The 12,408-nt window shown below is 38.7% G+C and overlaps 1 protein-coding gene and 1 non-coding gene across 2 annotated transcripts in view; one reads left to right on the top strand and one right to left on the bottom strand.

The window, feature by feature from the left end:
* CMYA5 (cardiomyopathy associated 5) overlaps positions 1-12,408 on the bottom strand; it is a 104,902-nt gene that overhangs the window by 56,063 nt on the left and 36,431 nt on the right. The gene's annotated exons all lie outside the window — the stretch shown is intronic.
* Positions 5,298-5,416, top strand: LOC129563629 (small nucleolar RNA SNORA72). Its single transcript, XR_008687373.1, has one exon. It is a non-coding gene; the product is annotated as a small nucleolar RNA SNORA72 (small nucleolar RNA).

Genomic DNA, 12,408 nt, shown 5'->3' with positions numbered 1-12,408 from the left:
ACCCAACCATCTCATCCTCTGTTGTCCCCTTCTCCTCCTGCCTTCAATCTTTCCCAGCATCAGGGTCTTTACCAATGAGTCAGTTCTTCACATCAGGTGGTCAAAGTATCAGGACTTTCATACAATTCTTGGGTCAAAGGAGCCTGCTAAGTCATTTCAGTCATGTCTGACTCTGCAACCCTATGGACTGCAGCCCTCCAGGCTCCTCTGTCCACAGGATTTCCCAGGCATGAATACTGGAGTGGATTGCCATTTCTTTCTCCATCAAAGGAGCCTAGACATGGCCATATTCAACTGGTTTGGAGAGATGGTCTCCTTGGACTAACCCTCAAGAGATAGCTGACCTTGGCTGTCCCTTTGAATTGCTATTGGGTCTGTCTCAGATTTCACAGCACTCTTCTCTGCAATATTCTTACACCACCACACCTCCCCATGCTCATGCCATTCCTCCATCTACAATTCTCCCCCACCTAAAACTAGCTTTCCTGAATTTTTAAATTCTATCTACTCTTCAAGGCTTAGTTTGAAAACCTCCAGTGTTACCATCCCTAACCAATTCAGCAGCCTGACCAATTCAGCAGTTATATTTCCTTTAAGTTAAAGATTGATATAAATAGAAAACTACTGACTGGCTTAAACACAATTTTTCTACAACAACAAAAAAATCTATGCTCAAAACCCACTAAGCATAAGTATTAAATTAAACCACTTAAAAAAAAAACATGATTAAATTTAGGTTTCTTACCAATAATTCTAGAAATCAGTGAACTAAGATGGACTGGAATGGGTGAATTTAATTCAGATGACCATTATATCTACTACTGTGGGCAGGAATCCCTTAGCAGAAATGGAGTAGCCATCACAGTCAACAAAAGAGTCTGAAATGCAGTTCAGTTCAGTTCAGTTCAGTCACTCAGTCATGTCCGACTCTCCACGACCCCATGAATCACAGCACACCAGGCCTCCCTGTTCATCACCAACTCCCGGAGTTCACTCAAACTCATGTCCACAGAGTCGGTGATGCCATCCAGCAAGTACTTGGATGCAATCTCAAAAACGACAGAATGATCTCTGTTCGTTTCCAAGGCAAACCATTCAATATCACAGTAATCCAAGTCTATGCCCCGACCAGTAATGCTGAAGAGGTTGAAGTTGAACAGTTCTCTGAAGACCTACAAGACTTCCTAGAAATAACACCCAAAAAAGATGTCCTTTTCATTATAGGGGACTGGAATGCAAAAATAGGAAGTCAAGAAACACCTGGAGTAACAGGCAAATTTGGCCTTGGTGTACAGAATGAAGCAGGGCAAAGGTTAATACAGTTCTGCCAAGAGAAAGCACTGGTCATAGCAAATGCCCTCTCCCAACAACATAAGAGAAGACTCTACACATGGACATCACCAGATGGTCATCACCAAAATGAGATTGATTATATTCTTTGCGGCCAAAGATGGAGAAGCTCTATACAGTCAGCAAAAACAAGACAGGGAGCTGATTGTGTCTCAGATCATGAACTCCTTATTGCCAAATTCAGACTGAAATCGAAGAAAGTGGAGAAAACCACTAGACCATTCAGGTATGACCTAAATCAAATCCTTTATGACTATACAGTGGAAGTGAGAAATAGATTTAAGGGATTAGATCTGATAGATAGAGTGCCTGATGAACTCTGGATGGAGGTTCGTGACATTGTACAGGAGACAGGGACCAAGACCATCCCCAAGAAAAAGAAATGCAAAAAAGCAAAATGGCTGTCTGAGGAGGCCTTACAAATAGCTGTGAAAAGAAGGGAAGCAAAAAGTAAAGGAGAAAAGGAAAGATATACCATTTGAATGCAGAGCTCCAGAGAATAGCAAGGAGAGATAAGAAAGCCTTCCTCAGCAATCAATGCAAAGAAAGACACGAAAACAATAGAATGGGAAAGATTAGAGATCTCGTCAAGAAAATTAGAGATATCAAGGGAAAATTTCATGCAAAGATGGGCTCAATAAAGGACAGAAATGGTAGGGACCCAACAGAAGCAGAAGATATTAAGAAGAGGTGGCAAGAATACACAGAAGAATTGTAAAAAAAAGATCTTCACAACCCAGATAATTACAATGGTGTGATCATTCATCTAGAGCCAGACATCCTGGATTGTGGAGTCAAGTGGGTCTTAGGAAGCATCACTGCAAACAAAGCTAGTGGAGGTGAAGGAATTCCAGTTGAGATATTTCAAATCTTGAAAGATGATGCTGTGAAAGTGCTGCATTCAATATGTCAGCAAATTTGGAAAACTCAGCAGTGACCACAGGACCGGAAAAGGTCAGTTTTCATTCCAATCCCAAAGAAAGGCAATGCCAAAGAATGCTCAAACTACCGTACAATTGCACTCATCTCACACGCTAGTAAAGTCATGCTCAAAATTCTCCAAGACAGGCTTCAGCAGTACGTGAACGGTGAACTTCTAGATGTTCAAGCTGGTTTTAGAAAAGGCAGAGGAATCAGAGATCAAATTGCCAACATCCACTGAATCATCAAAAAAGCAAGAGAGTTCCAGAAAAACATCTATTTCTGCTTTATTGACTACGCCAAAGCCTTTGACTGTGTGGATCACAATAAACTGTGGAAAATTCTGAAAGAGATGGGAATACCAGACCACCTGACCTGCCTCTTTAGAAACCTGTATTCAGGTCAGGAAGCAACAGTTAGAACTGGACATGGAACAATAGACTGGTTCCAAATATGAAAAGGAGTACATCAAGGCTGTATATTGTCACCCTACTTATTTAACTTATATGCAGAGTACATCATGAGGAACACTGGGCTGGATGAAGCACAAGCTGGAATCAAGATTGCCAGGAGAAATATCAACAACCTCAGATATGCAGATGACACCACCCTTATGGCAGAAAGTAAAGAACTAGAGCCTTTTGATGAAAGTGAAAGAGGAGAGTGAAAAAGTTGGCTTAAAACTCAACATTCAGAAATCTAAGCTCATGGCATCTGGTCCCATCACTTTATGGCAAATAGATGGGGAAACAGTGGAAACAGCAGCAGATATTATTTTTCTGGGTTCCAAAATCACTGCAGATGGTGACTCCAGTCATGAAATTAAAAGACGCTTACTCCTTGGAAGGAAAGTTATGACCAATCTAGACAGCATAATAAAAAGCAGAGACATTACTTTGCCAACAAAGGTCCGTCTAGTCAAGGCTATAGTTTTTCCAGTAGTCATGTATGGATGTGAGAGTTGGACTATAAAGAAAGCTGAGGGCCAAAGAATTGATGCCTTTGAACTGTGGTGTTGGAGAAGACTCTTGAGAGTCCCTGGGACTGCAAGGAGATCCAGCCAGTCAATCCTAAAGGAGATCACTCTTGAGTGTTCATTGAAAGGACTGATGTTGAAGCTGAAACTCCAATACTTTGGCCACCTCATGCGAAGAGTTCACTCACTGGAAAAGTTCCTGATGCTGGGAAAGACTGAAGTTGGGCGAAGGGGACGACAAAGGATGAGATAGTTGGATGGCATCACCAACTCAATGGACCTGAGTTTGAGTAAGCTCGAGGAGATGGTGATGGACAGGTAGGCCTGGCATGCTGTAGTCCATGGGATTGCGAAGAGCCCGACATGACTGAGCAACTAAACTGAACTGAACAGCTTCATCTTTTAGGATTTGAATCCTAATTGTAGGTGATGGGATTCCTGCTGAACTATTTCAAATTCTAAAAGATGAGGCTGTTAAAGAGCTGCACTTGATATGCCAGCAAATTTGGAAAATGTTGCAGTGGCCACAGGACTGGAAAAGTAGGTTTCATTCCAAACTCAAAGAAGGGCAAGGCCAGAGAATGTTCAAACTACTGCATAATTACACTCATTTCACGTGCTGCTGCTGCTGCTGCTAAGTCACTCCAGTCGTGTCCAATTCTGTGCAATTGGACAGACGGAAGCCCACCAGGCTCCCCCATCCCTGGGATTCTCCAGGCAAGAGCACTGGAGTGGGTTGCCATTTCCTTCTCCAATGTGTGAAAGTGAAAAGTGAAAGTGAAGTCGCTCAGTTGTGTCCGACCCTTAGCAACCCCATGGACTGCAGCCTACCAGGCTCCTCCATCCATGGGATTTTCTAGGCAAGAGTACTGGAGTGGCTTGCCATTAATAAAATTTTATTTTATTGAGTCTAAATACTAGAAATACATAAAAACACAGAACCATCTTTCAGGAAATTCAGAGTCTAACAGGGAGACAGAACTAAACATTTAAATAGAGTGGGGTTAGTTCACCTACAGAAGACAGGCAAGATACAGCAGAACATAAGGAAGGGAAGACCACAGAGGAGAGATACTTGTATTTTTAGGAAGACATAGGAGTTTGCCAAACAGATGAGTGGTGGTAGTGCAAGGATGGGAAGGTCATTCCAGGAAGATGGCACAGAATATAAAAAGCATACTTATGAATAAATCATTTTGGCTCACCAAGAAACCCAAAGTTTCTGGATGTCTGGATTACTGGACAGGAACAAAGGAACAGAAGGATAACGGAGCCAACAGGATCAGAGAATAACTATATTAGTATGTGTAAAGTCATAGTCAAGTATTCAAATTACACTCAGCGTGAAGAAACTATTCTCTTAACAGGAGATCAATGGTTCCCGTAGAGTTCAGAAGTGTTTGTTACTCAAGAACACAAGTGCTCTCATCTATGCAAAGATATTAATATATACATCAATGTTCTATAATTAACAGTATTGGCCGTGAACATGATCTTATTCATTCTCCTCTGATTCTCACAAAACAACCTTCTGATTATTACTCAGCTTCCCATGCAGATTTATCTACGAGAGTGAGAAGAAATACATCTTAATGACCTGGGGAGCTCATGTCTTTCCTTCTTTCAGAGTTGTGCAAGGAGAAGGTTCAACGGATCTGAGTTAGATCCAGGCAAGAACAGACCGATACCCGAGCTGAGTGCCAAAGACTCCTTCTTCCTTTTGAGGATAAACTTTATCTGATTTCCTTCTAATCTTATTTGTTAACAGAGATTTTTCATAGTGAATGAATGTTACCTTTCACTATACAACTTTCAGTCAGGGATGGCCATATTTATTACTCTGTTAATGTAGTGAATTACAATGATTGATTTCCAGATGTCAAAGCAACCCTGAACTCCTGAAATTACTTCAGTATGGTTGTGAAGTATCCTATTTTTCATATTAAAAAGCTGAATTTTGTTAAGAATTTTGCTCCTGTGTTCATGAATAATTGACCTGTAATCTCCTTCCTTACAATGTGCTTGTCAGATTTTTTTTTTTTAATCAAGATTGTGCTGCCTCTTGTTAATAATCGGAACAGGCTAAACTTTTGCTATGTTAGGACCACACATGTGTCCCCAGGTCTAGTTCTTTCCCTGTGTCTGGTTTTATAAAGGCTGAGGGTAACCGCTGCCCCCCCACCCCCCAAAAAATATTGTGCTGCCTCAAAGAACAAATTGGGAAGTGTTCTCTCACTATTCTCTCGAAGAGTTCATGGAAGATTATATTATTTTTCCCTTGAGTGTTCGGCAGACTTTACTGATGAAGTCATCTGAATCTGTAGTCTTTTCTATGGTAAGGTTTTAATTAGCAATTTATTTAATAGTTATGTGACTATGTGGAATTTCTTTTGTGTCAGTTTTAATATGCTGCATTTTTCTGAGAATTGACATATTTAACCTAAATTTAAAAAAATCACTGGATTAAATTTGTTCATAGTATCCTCTCAGGATCTTGTAGGTTTTTGAAAGATCTAAAATTGTGTCCATTTTTTCTGATTTGTGTCTCCTCTTTGTTCTCTGTATCTAGAACTTTTGACTTTGTCTTCTTTGTTCATGTGTTTTGTTTTTAGATTCCACATATAAGTGAAACCATACAGTACTTGTCTTTCTCCGTCTGACTCATTTCATTTAGTATAACACCCTTTAGGTCAATCCATGTTGTTGCAAATGGCAAGATTTCATTCTTTTTATGGCTGGGTAATATTCCAGAGGAATATTAGAGGAAAATAGAGGAAAAAAACAGAATAGGAAAAACAAGAGATCTCTTCAAGAAAATTAGAGATACCAAGGGAACATTTCATGCAAAGATGGGCTCAATAAAGGACAGAAATGGTATGGACCTAACAGAAGCAGAAGATATTAAGAAGAGGTGGCAAGAATACACAGAAGAACTGTACAAAAAAGATCTTCACGACCAAGATAATCACGGTAACGTGATCACTGACCTAGAGCCAGACATCTTGGAATGTGAAGTCAAGTAGGCCTTAGAAAGCATCACTAGGAACAAAGCTAGCGGAGGTGATGGAATTCCAGCTGAGCTATTTCAAATCTTGAAAGATGATGCTGTGAAAGTGCTGCACTCAATATGCCAGCAAATTTGGAAAACTCAGCAGTGGCCACAGGACTGGAAAGGTCAGTCTTCATTCCAATTCCAAAGAAAGGGAATGCCAAAGAATGCTCAAACTACCGCACAATTGCACTCATCTCACACGCTAGTAAAGTCATGCTCAAAATTCTCCAAGCCAGGTTTCAGCAATATGTGAACCATGAACTCCCAGATGTTCAAGCAGGTTTTAGAAAAGGCAGAGGCACCAGAGATCAAATTGCCAACATCCGCTGGATCATGGAGAAAGCAAGAGAGTTCCAGAAAAACATCTATTTCTGTTTCATTGACTATGCCAAAGCCTTTGACTGTGGATCACAATAAACTGTGGAAAATTCTGAAAGAGATGGGAATACCAGACCACCTGACCTGCCTCTTGAGAAACCTGTATGCAGGTCAGGAAGCAACAGTTAGAACTGTACATGGAACAACAGACTGGTTCCAAATAGGAAAAGGAGTACGTCAAGGCTGTATATTATCACCTTGCTTATTTAACTTTTATGCAGAGTACATCATGAGAAACACTGGGCTGGAAGAAGCACAAGCTGGAATCAAGATTGCTGGGAGAAATATCAATAACCTCAGATATGCAGATGACACCACCCTTATGGCAGAAAGTGAAGAGGAACTCAAACTCTCTTGATGAAAGTGAAAGAGGAGAGTGAAAAGGTTGGCTTGAAGCTCAACATTCAGAAAACAAAGATCATGGCATCTGGTCCCATCACTTCATGGGAAATAGATGGAAAACAGGAAACAGTGTCAGACTTTATTTTTGGGGGCTCCAAAATCACTGCGGATGCTGATTGTAGCCATGAAACTAAAAGACGCTTACTCCCTGGGAGGAAAGTTATGACCAACCTAGGTAGTATATTAAAAAGCAGAGACATTACTTTGCCAACCAAGGTCCATCTAGTCAAGGCTATGGTTTTTCCAGTGGTCATGTATGGATATGAGAGTTGGACTGTGAAGAAAGCTGATCACCGAAGAATGGATGCTTTTGAACTGTGGTGCTGGAGAAGACTCTTGAGAGTCCCTTGGACTGCAAGGAGATCCAACCAGTCCGTCCTAAAGGGGATCAATCCTGGGTGTTCATTGGAAGGACTGATGTTGAAGCTGAAACTCCAATACTTTGGCCACCTCATGCAAAGAGTTGACTCACTGGAAAGGACTCTGATGCTGGGAAGGATTGGGGGCAGGAGGAGAAGGGGACGACAGAGAATGAGATGGCTGGATGGCATCACCAACTCAATGGACATGAGTTTGAGTGAACTCAGGGAGTTGGTGATGGATAGGGAGGCCTGGCGTGCTGTGATTCATGGGGTCGCAAAGAGTCGGACATGACATAAGTGACTGAACTGAACTGAACATTCCATTATGTATACCACATATACCACATCTTTATTTGTTCATATATTAATGGGCACATAGGTTGCTTTCATATCTCAGCTATTGTAAATAAAGCTATAATGAGCATAGGAGTGCAGATATCTTTTTGAACTGGTGTTTCTTTTTTCCCCCCAGATAAATACTGCTGGATTTATGGGTTAGAACTGCTGAATTGTATAATAATTCTATTTTTAATTTTTTGAGGAACCTCCACACTGTTTTCCATAGTGACTGCACCAATTTACATTCACACCAACAGTGCACAGGTGTTCTCCTTCCTCCACAACCTCACCAACACTTATTTACTGTCTTTTTGGTACTAGCCATTCTAACAGGTGTGAAGTGATACTGCACTGTGTTTTTGATTTGCATTCCCCTGATGATGTGTAATGGTGAGCATCTTTCATGAGCCTACTGACCATCTGAATGTCTTCTTTGGAAAAATGCCTATTCAGATTCTCTGCCCACATTTTTTTATCCATGCTATGCAACATGCAGGATCTTAGTTCCCTAAGCAGGAATTGAACCCATGCTTTCCGCGGTGGAAGCAGAGAGTCTTAACCACTGGACTGCCAGGGAAGTCCCCCTCTGCCTATTTTTTAAGCTAGTTGTATAGTCTGTTTTTCTGATGTTGAGTTGTATACGTTCTTTACATATTTTGGAAATTAACCTCTTATCAAATGTATCATTAACAAATATCCTCTCATTCAGTAGGTGGTCTTTTCATTTTGTTGACAGTTCCCTTGTGATTTATAGTTTGATGTATTTTTGCTTTTGTTTATTTTTGTTTTTGCATTTGCTTATTTTTGTTTGTGTTTCTTTTGCCTGAGGAGACACACCAAAAAGTATTGCTAAGGTCAATGTCAAAGAGCATGCTTGCATGCTAAGTCACTTCAGTCGTGTCCAACTCTTTGCGACCCTATAGGCCACAGCCTGCCAGGCTTCTCTGTCCATGAGATTCTCCAGGCATGAATACTGGAGTGGTTTGCCATGCCCTCCTCCAAGGGATCTTCCCGACCCAGGGACCAAACCCACATCACTTATGTCTTCTGCATTGGCAGGCAGGTTCTTTACCACTATTGACACCTGGGAAGTCAAAGGAGAATACTGCTTATGTTTCTTTTAGAAGACATATGGTTTCAGGTCTTACATCTAATTCTTTAATCCATTTGAGTTTATTTTTGTATATGGTGTGAGGTAGTAGTCCAATATAATTTTTTTGCATGTAGTTGTCATTTTCCCAACACTGTTTATTAAAGAGGCTGTCTTTTGCTCATTGTATATTCCTGCATCTTGCATCATAGAGCAAATGACCATGTAAGTATGAGTTTATTTCTGGGCTCTCAGTTTTAGTCCACTGATCTGTGTGTCTGGTTTTGTGCCAGTAACATACTGTTTCGATTTCTATAGCCTTGTAGTATAGTTTGAAACCAGGGCATGTGGTATCTCCAGCTTTGCTCTTCTTTCTCAAGACTGTTTTGGCTATTCAGGGTCTTTCATGGTTCCATACAAGTTTTAGAACTATTTTTTCTAGTTCTGTGAAAAATGCCATTGGTATTTTGATAGGAATTACATTGAATATTGATAGGAATTGCATTGTAGGTTGCTTTGGGTAGTATGGTCATTTTAACAATATTAATTCTTTCAATTTATAAGCATGGTATATCTTTCCCATCTGTGTTATCTTCAATTTCTTTCATCAGTACATTATAGTTTTCTGAGTACAAGCATTTCACCTTCTTAGCTAGATTTATTCCTAGGTATTTTATTTTTTGATGCAGTCATAAATGGGATTGTTTTCTTTCTGATAGTTCATTGTTTGTGTATAGAAAAGCAATAGATTTCTGAATATTAGTTTTGTATCCTGCAGTTTTATTCACTGATGAGCTCTACTAGATTTCTGGTGGCATCTTGAGGATTTTCTATGTACAGCATTACATCATCCGCAAACACTGGCAGTTGCACTTCTTTCTTTCTAATTTGAATTCCTTTTGTTTCTTTCTTCTAATTTGATTGCCATAGCTAGGACTTCAAATACTACGTTGAATAAAAGTGGTCAGAAGGGGTATCCTTGTATTCTTCCTGGTATTAGAGAAAATACTTTCAGTTTTTCACTGTTGAGGATGATGTTAGTTGTGGGCTTGTCATACGTAACCTTTATTATGTTGAGGTATGCTCTTGCTATACTCAATTTACTGAGAGGGGTTTTTTTAAATTATAAATGTATGTTGAATTTTGTCAAAAGCTTTTTTTGCATCTATGTGATTTTTATTCTTCAATTTGTGAATGCAGTGTATCACACTGATTGATTTTTGGATACTGAACCATTCTTGCATCTCTGGGATAAATCCCACTTGATCATGGTGTATGATCCTTTTAAAATATGGCTGAATTTGTTTACTAAAATTTTATTGAGGATATATGATTTTTTTAAGATGTTGATCTCTTAAGTTCAATCACATTTTATCAATCTTACATTTTTACTCCCCTCCCCTCAGCACAAACATTTAATACTTTTCATCATTTTGAATATATCATACCATTCCTTCTGGCCTGCAGAGTTTCTGCTGAAAGTGATCTGAGAGCTTTATGCAAGTTCCCTTGTACATAACATATTGATTTTCCCTTGCTGCTCTTAGTATTCTCTCTTTATCTTTAATTTTTGCCTTTTTAACTATACTGTGTCTTGGTGTGGTCCTCTTTAGGTTGATCTTGATTGGGACTCTTTGCTTCTTGGACATGGATGTGTTTCCTTTCCTTGGTTAGGGAAAGTTTCAACTATTATGTTCTCTGATCCTTTCTCTTCTTCTTCTGTGGCTCCTATAATGTGAATGTTAGTATGCCTGACATTGCCCTGGAAGTCTCTTAAACTGTCCCTATATTTTAAAATTCTTTTTACTGTTCAGGTTGGGTGATTTCCATTTCTCTGTCTTCCAGTTTGATGATCTGTTCCTCTGTATCATCTAATCTACTGTTGATTAGCTCTAGAGTATTTTTATTTCAATTATTATATTCTTCAACTGTGTTCGCTGTTTCTTTATATTTTCTAACTTTTAGAAGCTTCTGACTGCTCACTGTGTTCATCCATTCTTCTCTCAAGTTCCTTCAACATCATTATGATCATTACCTTGAACTGTTTTATAAGGCATATTGCTTATCTCCATTCCACTTAGCTATTCTTCTGGGGTTTTACCTTATTCCTTCATTCAGAACATATTCTCTGTCACTTCATTTTGCCTAATTCTTTGTTTTTATTTCTATGTATAATGGTATGTTGTATTTTTAAGTTCTAGGATTTCCATTCTACTGTTTCCAGTTCTCTGACAAGAGTTCTCAATCTTGCCTTTTATATCCATGTCCCTACAGATAACTTAAGCATTAAATAAGTAAAATCCCCCTCCATGAGCCCTTCCCTTTCCATAAAAGTCCAGCTATGCCCTCATAAGTATGACTCTGAAATAAGAACTTGAAGGAACTGTGTGCTATGCTACTTCTTCATTTCTAAAATTTCCCTTAATAAACCCTACATTTGCATTGTATGGCACAGTAGTATGTATATGTTCATGCCCCTATGTATAGTCAGAATGGAATGTGATAATTCCTTTATAGTGTTTTGGTATGCTTGCCAATAATACTCATATCTCACTGCTTAATTGACATTATGTTTTCTAAATTATTTTGAGTTGTATTAATATAAATCATTTCTCAAAAGGTGAATTTTATTATATGTGCTGGAAAAATCTAACTTCCGAAGTTTCAAAATGAAGGATAAGGTCCTGGAATATGACCATGTCAAAAAGTCCTTGTGTCCTATTTAAGCAGTTTCACTTTAGCTGAAACTGCAACTAGTAACTTTTTGAAAATTAATAATCAATCATGAAAAAGCCTTGTAGTTTTATAATGTTTCTCATGTTACAAGTGAGGGAACGAAAGAAAGGTAATACAGACATATCCAAACCAAAACTTTTAAAGAGGAAAATGGTTATCAAAGAGGAGCTATCAAAATAATAATTTCCCTTATTTTATCATCATCTTTGTTTTGAATTGGCACTTTCATTTTTCATGAAAAGAAATAAAAACTACACTTCTGAAGAAGAGAAATAGGTCTTCAAACTATTTTTATCTGAAGGCTGCGATTTATAACTTCTACATTTTATTTTTCTTAGGCTAAAGATTTGTATTTTAGGAACTGGTAGTCCCTTCCTCTGACCACCAGTTAAAGTGACATTAACGTTCCTTATAGGAATATAACTATGAACAATACCTTGGATTTTTATGATGTCTTGTTCTACTCTCAAGCGTAGCACTCATAGTACACTCACAAGAAGAGTATCAAACAAAAGAAAGTAATAGATAGGATTTTCTCCTACTAAATCTGCTAAAACGCATTTAGTATCAATTATTGTAACACAGCAGTGAAGTCATATGTGATCTTGCTTATGTTGCAAACTTTGAAAACATGCTTTTAAAAGTCTAAAATGCTAAGGAAGCTCGTGATCTTATAATATGATTTGTTAGTATTTTATGTGGGTCCTGAAAAAATAACCAAGCAGTCTTAAAAACATAATCACTAATTCTACAATTAATATTTCACTAAGAATTAATTGAATAACCATGTCCTTAGCAGAAA

Source organism: Moschus berezovskii, chromosome 9, assembly GCF_049115385.1.
Source record: "Moschus berezovskii isolate FMDL1 chromosome 9, NW_MosBer_1.0, whole genome shotgun sequence".
NCBI classification, from domain to species: domain Eukaryota; kingdom Metazoa; phylum Chordata; class Mammalia; order Artiodactyla; family Moschidae; genus Moschus; species Moschus berezovskii.
This window is presented reverse-complemented; position numbering and strand designations above follow the sequence as displayed.